This window comes from Cetorhinus maximus, unplaced genomic scaffold (genome assembly GCF_964194155.1).
Source record: "Cetorhinus maximus unplaced genomic scaffold, sCetMax3.hap1.1 HAP1_SCAFFOLD_4851, whole genome shotgun sequence".
Taxonomy (NCBI): Eukaryota; Metazoa; Chordata; class Chondrichthyes; order Lamniformes; family Cetorhinidae; genus Cetorhinus; species Cetorhinus maximus.
The window spans coordinates 2,501-7,500 of record NW_027600750.1 but is presented as its reverse complement, the minus strand read 5'-3'; the positions used below and the strand labels follow the sequence as shown (position 1 = coordinate 7,500).

Sequence of the window (5,000 nt, the reverse complement as noted above, 5' to 3'; positions counted from 1 at the left end):
GCGAGTGTGTGGGAGTGTGTCTGTGTGCGAGCGTGTCAGTGTGTGTGCGAGCGTGTGGGAGTGTGTCTGTGTGTGTGCGAGCGTGTGGGAGTGTGTCTGTGTGCGAGCGTGTGTGAGTTAGTGTGTGTGTGTGCGAGCGTGTGGGAGTGTGTCTGTGTGTGTGCGAGCGTGTGGGAGTGTGTCTGTGTGTGTGCGAGCGTGTGGGAGTGTGTCAGTGTGTGTGCGAGCGTGTGGGAGTGTGTCAGTGTGTGTGTGCGAGCGTGTGGGAGTGTGTCTGTGTGTGTGCGAGCGTGTGGGAGTGTGTCAGTGTGTGTGCGAGCGTGTGGGAGTGTGTCAGTGTGTGTGCGAGCGTGTGGCAGTGTGTCAGTGTGTGTGCAAGCGTGTGGGAGTGTGTCAGTGTGTGTGTGAGCGTGTGGGAGTGTGCCTGTGTGTGTGCGAGCATGTGGGAGTGTGTCTGTGTGTGTGCGAGCGTGTGGGAGTGTGTCAGTGTGTGTGCGAGCGTGTGGGAGTGTGTCAGTGTGTGTGCGAGCGTGTGGGAGTGTGTCTGTGTGTGTGCGAGCGTGTGGGAGTGTGTCTGTGTGTGTGCGAGCGTGTGGGAGTGTGTCAGTGTGTGTGCGAGCGTGTGGGAGTGTGTCTGTCTGTGTGCGAGCGTGTGGGAGTGTGTCTGTGTGTGTGCGAGCGTGTGGGAGTGTGTCAGTGTGTGTGCGAGCGTGTGGGAGTGTGTCTGTGTGCGAGCGTGTGGGAGTGTGTCAGTGTGTGTGCGAGCGTGTGGGAGTGTGTCAGTGTGTGTGCGAGCGTGTGGGAGTGTGTCAGTGTGTGTGCGAGCATGTGGGAGTGTGTCAGTGTGTGTGCGAGCGTGTGGGAGTGTGTCAGTGTGTGTGCGAGTGTGTGGGAGTGTGTCAGTGTGTGTGCGAGCGTGTGGGAGTGTGTCAGTGTGTGTGTGCGAGCAAGTGGGAGTGTGTCTGTGTGTACGCGAGCGTGTGGGAGTGTGTCTGTGTGTGTGCGAGCGTGTGGGAGTGTGTCAGTGTGTGTGCGAGCGTGTGGGAGTGTGTCAGTGTGCGTGCGAGTGGTCATTCTGGTCTCACTCACCCCTTCACCAGCAGATTGACATGGTATCGGACGGCGATCTCGAGCGAGGCCCTGTTATCCTGTAAGGTGCTGGGGTCCTCGTTCTCGCTGAGGGGAGAGAGAGAGAGGGTGAGAGGGGCAGTTCAACAGGACGGAGAGCGAACCCAGCGGCAAAGGAGGAGTCAGGAGTCCGAGCGAGGCAAAAGACTTTACCTGGTGGATGTAACGTTGAGCAGAATTGAGTGACTCCAGCTTTCAGAGTTCGATACATCGAGCGTGAGATTGAAAACTACCTGGAAATAGAATTCAGAGCAAATGGATTGAACTGGGGTCAATATTCCCTGAGTCCCTCTCTCTCTCAGGGAGATATCTGTACACTGACTGGTGTCCCTCAGTCCCCTCTCTCTCTCAGGGAGATATCTGTACACTGACTGGTGTCTCTCAGTCCCCTCTCTCTCTCAGGGAGATATCTGTACACTGACTGGTGTCTCTCAGTCACCTCTCTCTCTCAGGGAGATATCTGTACACTGACTGGTGTCTCTCAGTCCCTCTCTCTCTCAGGGAGATATCTGTACAGTGACTGGTGTCTCTCAGTCCCCTCTCTCTCTCAGGGAGATATCTGTACACTGACTGGTGTCTCTCAGTCCCCTCTCTCTCTCTCAGGGAGATATCTGTACACTGACTGGTGTCTCTCAGTCCCCTTTCTCTCTCAGGGAGATATCTGTACACTGACTGGTGTCTCTCAGTCCCCTCTCTCTCTCAGGGAGATATCTGTACACTGACTGGTGTCTCCCAGTCCTCTCTCTCTCTCAGGGAGATATCTGTACACTGACCGGTGTCTCTCAGTCCCCTCATCCTCAGGGAGATATCTGTACACTGACTGGTGTCTCTCAGTCCCCTCTCTCTCTCAGGGAGATATCTGTACACTGACTGGTGTCTCTCAGTCCCCTCTCTCTCTCAGGGAGATATCTGTACACTGACTGGTGTCTCTCAGTCCCCTCTCTCTCTCTCAGGGAGATATCTGTACACTGACTGGTGTCACTCAGTCCCCCCTCTCTCTCTCAGGGAGATATCTGTACACTGACTGGTGTCGCTCAGTCCTCTCTCTCTCAGGGAGATATCTGTACACTGACTGGTGTCTCTCAGTCCCCTCTCTCTCTCAGGGAGATATCTGTACACTGACTGGTGTCACTCAGTCCCCCCTCTCTCTCTCAGGGAGATATCTGTACACTGACTGGTGTCGCTCAGTCCTCTCTCTCTCAGGGAGATATCTGTACACTGACTGGTGTCTCTCAGTCCCTCTCTCTCTCAGGGAGATATCTGTACACTGACTGGTGTCTCTCAGTCCCCTCTCTCTCTCTCAGGGAGATATCTGTACACTGACTGGTGTCTCTCAGTCCCTCTCTCTCTCAGGGAGATATCTGTAAACTGACTGGGGTCTCTCAGTCCCCTCTCTCTCTCTCAGTGAGATATCTGTACACTGACTGGTGTCTCTCAGTCCCCTCTCTCTCTCAGGGAGATATCTGTACACTGACTGGTGTCTCTCAGTCCCCTCTCTCTCAGGGAGATATCTGTACACTGACTGGTGTCTCTCAGTCCCCTCTCTCTCTCTCAGGGAGATATCTGTACACTGACTGGTGTCACTCAGTCCCCCCTCTCTCTCTCAGGGAGATATCTGTACACTGACTGGTGTCACTCAGTCCCCCCTCTCTCTCTCAGGGAGATTTCTGTACACTGACTGGTGTCGCTCAGTCCTCTCTCTCTCAGGGAGATATCGGTACACTGACTGGTGTCTCTCAGTCCCTCTCTCTCTCAGGGAGATATCTGTACACTGACTGGTGTCTCTCAGTCCCCTCTCTCTCTCTCAGGGAGATATCTGTACACTGACAGGTGTCTCTCAGTCCCCTCTCTCACTCAGGGAGATATCTGTACACTGACTGGTGTCTCTCAGTCCCTCTCTCTCTCAGGGAGATATCTGTACACTGACTGGTGTCTCTCAGTCCCCTCTCTCTCTCAGGGAGATATCTGTACACTGACTGGTGTCTCTCAGTCCCCTCTCTCTCTCTCTCAGGGAGATATCTGTACACTGACTGGTGTCCCTCAGTCCCTCTCTCTCTCAGGGAGATATCTGTACACTGACTGGTGTCTCTCAGTCCCCTCTCTCTCTCAGGGAGATATCTGTACACTGACTGGTGTCTCTCAGTCCCCTCTCTCTCTGAGGGAGATATCTGTACACTGACTGGTGTCTCTCAGTCCCCTCTCTCTCTCAGGGAGATATCTGTACACTGACTGGTGTCTCTCAGTCCCCTCTCTCTCTCTCAGGGAGATATCTGTACACTGACTGGTGTCTCTCAGTCCCCTCTCTCTCTCTCAGGGAGATATCTGTACACTGACTGGTGTCTCTCAGTCCCCTCTCTCTCTCAGGGAGATATCTGTACACTGACAGGTGTCTCTCAGTCCCTCTCTCTCTCAGGGAGATATCTGTACACTGACTGGTGTCTCTCAGTCCCCTCTCTCTCTCAGGGAGATATCTGTACACTGACTGGTGTCTCTCAGTCCCCTCTCTCTTTGAGGGAGATATCTGTACACTGACTGGTGTCTCTCAGTCCCCTCTCTCTCCCTCAGGGAGATATCTGTACACTGACTGGTGTCTCTCAGTCACCTCTCTCTCTCAGGGAGATATCTGTACACTGACAGGTGTCTCTCAGTCCCCTCTCTCTCTCAGGGAGATATCTGTACACTGACAGGTGTCTCTCAGTCCCCTCTCTCTCTCAGGGAGATATCTGTGCACTGACTGGTGTCTCTCAGTCCCCTCTCTCTCTCAGGGATATATCTGTACACTGACTGGTGTCTCTCAGTCCCCTCTCTCTCTCAGGGAGATATCTGTACACTGACTGGTGTCTCTCAGTCCCCTCTCTCTCCCTCAGGGAGATATCTGTACACTGACTGGTGTCTCTCAGTCCCTCTCTCTCTCTCAGGGAGATATCTGTACACTGACTGGTGTCTCTCAGTCCCCTCTCTCTCTCAGGGAGATATCTGTACACTGACTGGTGTCTCTCAGTCCCCTCTCTCTCTCAGGGAGATATCTGTACACTGACTGGTGTCTCTCAGTCCCTCTCTCTCTCAGGGAGATATCTGTACACTGACTGGTGTCTCTCAGTCCCCTCTCTCTCTCAGGGAGATATCTGTACACTGACTGGTGTCTCTCAGTCCCCTCTCTCTCTCTCAGGGAGATATCTGTACACTGACTGGTGTCTCTCAGTCCCTCTCTCTCTCAGGGAGATATCTGTACACTGACTGGTGTCTCTCAGTCCCCTCTCTCTCTCAGGAGATATCTGTACACTGACTGGTGTCTCTCAGTCCCCTCTCTCTCTCTCAGGGAGATATCTGTACACTGACTGGTGTCTCTCAGTCCCCTCTCTCTCTCAGGGAGATATCTGTACACTGAATGGCGTCTCTGTCTCTTACCTCTGCATGTTGAGCGAATACTGGGTGGGAGATGTTGCAATTTATCACACTTCTGTCCACTTGGGTCACACTGTCAGTACAGTCAATAGGGACTTTCCTGTTGGACTGATAATAAGGAGAATCCAGAGTCACACTTTACACAGGTAGTACTGAGGGAGCGTCGCACTGTCGGAGGGTCAGTGCTGAGGGAGAGCCGCACTGTCGGAGGGTCAGCGCTGAGGGAGCGTCGCACTGTCGGAGGGTCAGTGCTGAGGGAGTGCCGCACTGTCGGAGGGTCAGCGCTGTGGGAGCGCCGCGCTGTCAGAGGGTCAGTGCTGAGGGAGCGCCGCACTGTCGGAGGGTCAGTGCTGAGGGAGCACCGCACTGTCGGAGGGTCAGTGCTGAGGGAGTGCCGCACTGTCGGAGGGTCAGTGCTGTGGGAGCGCCGCACTGTGGGAGGGTCAGTGCTGAGGGAGCGCCGCACT

The 5,000-nt window shown here is 54.4% G+C and overlaps 1 long non-coding RNA gene across 1 annotated transcript in view; it reads right to left on the bottom strand.

The window, feature by feature from the left end:
- Positions 1-4,637, bottom strand: part of LOC144678609 (uncharacterized) — a 6,202-nt gene extending 1,565 nt beyond the window's left edge. The window contains exons 1-3 of the long non-coding RNA XR_013576141.1: positions 4,537-4,637; positions 1,282-1,361; positions 1,090-1,176 (exon numbers count right to left, since the gene is read on the bottom strand). This is a non-coding gene — a long non-coding RNA (uncharacterized LOC144678609). The remainder of the gene's footprint in view (positions 1-1,089; positions 1,177-1,281; positions 1,362-4,536) is intronic.
- Between the last annotated feature and the right edge of the window lie 363 nt (positions 4,638-5,000).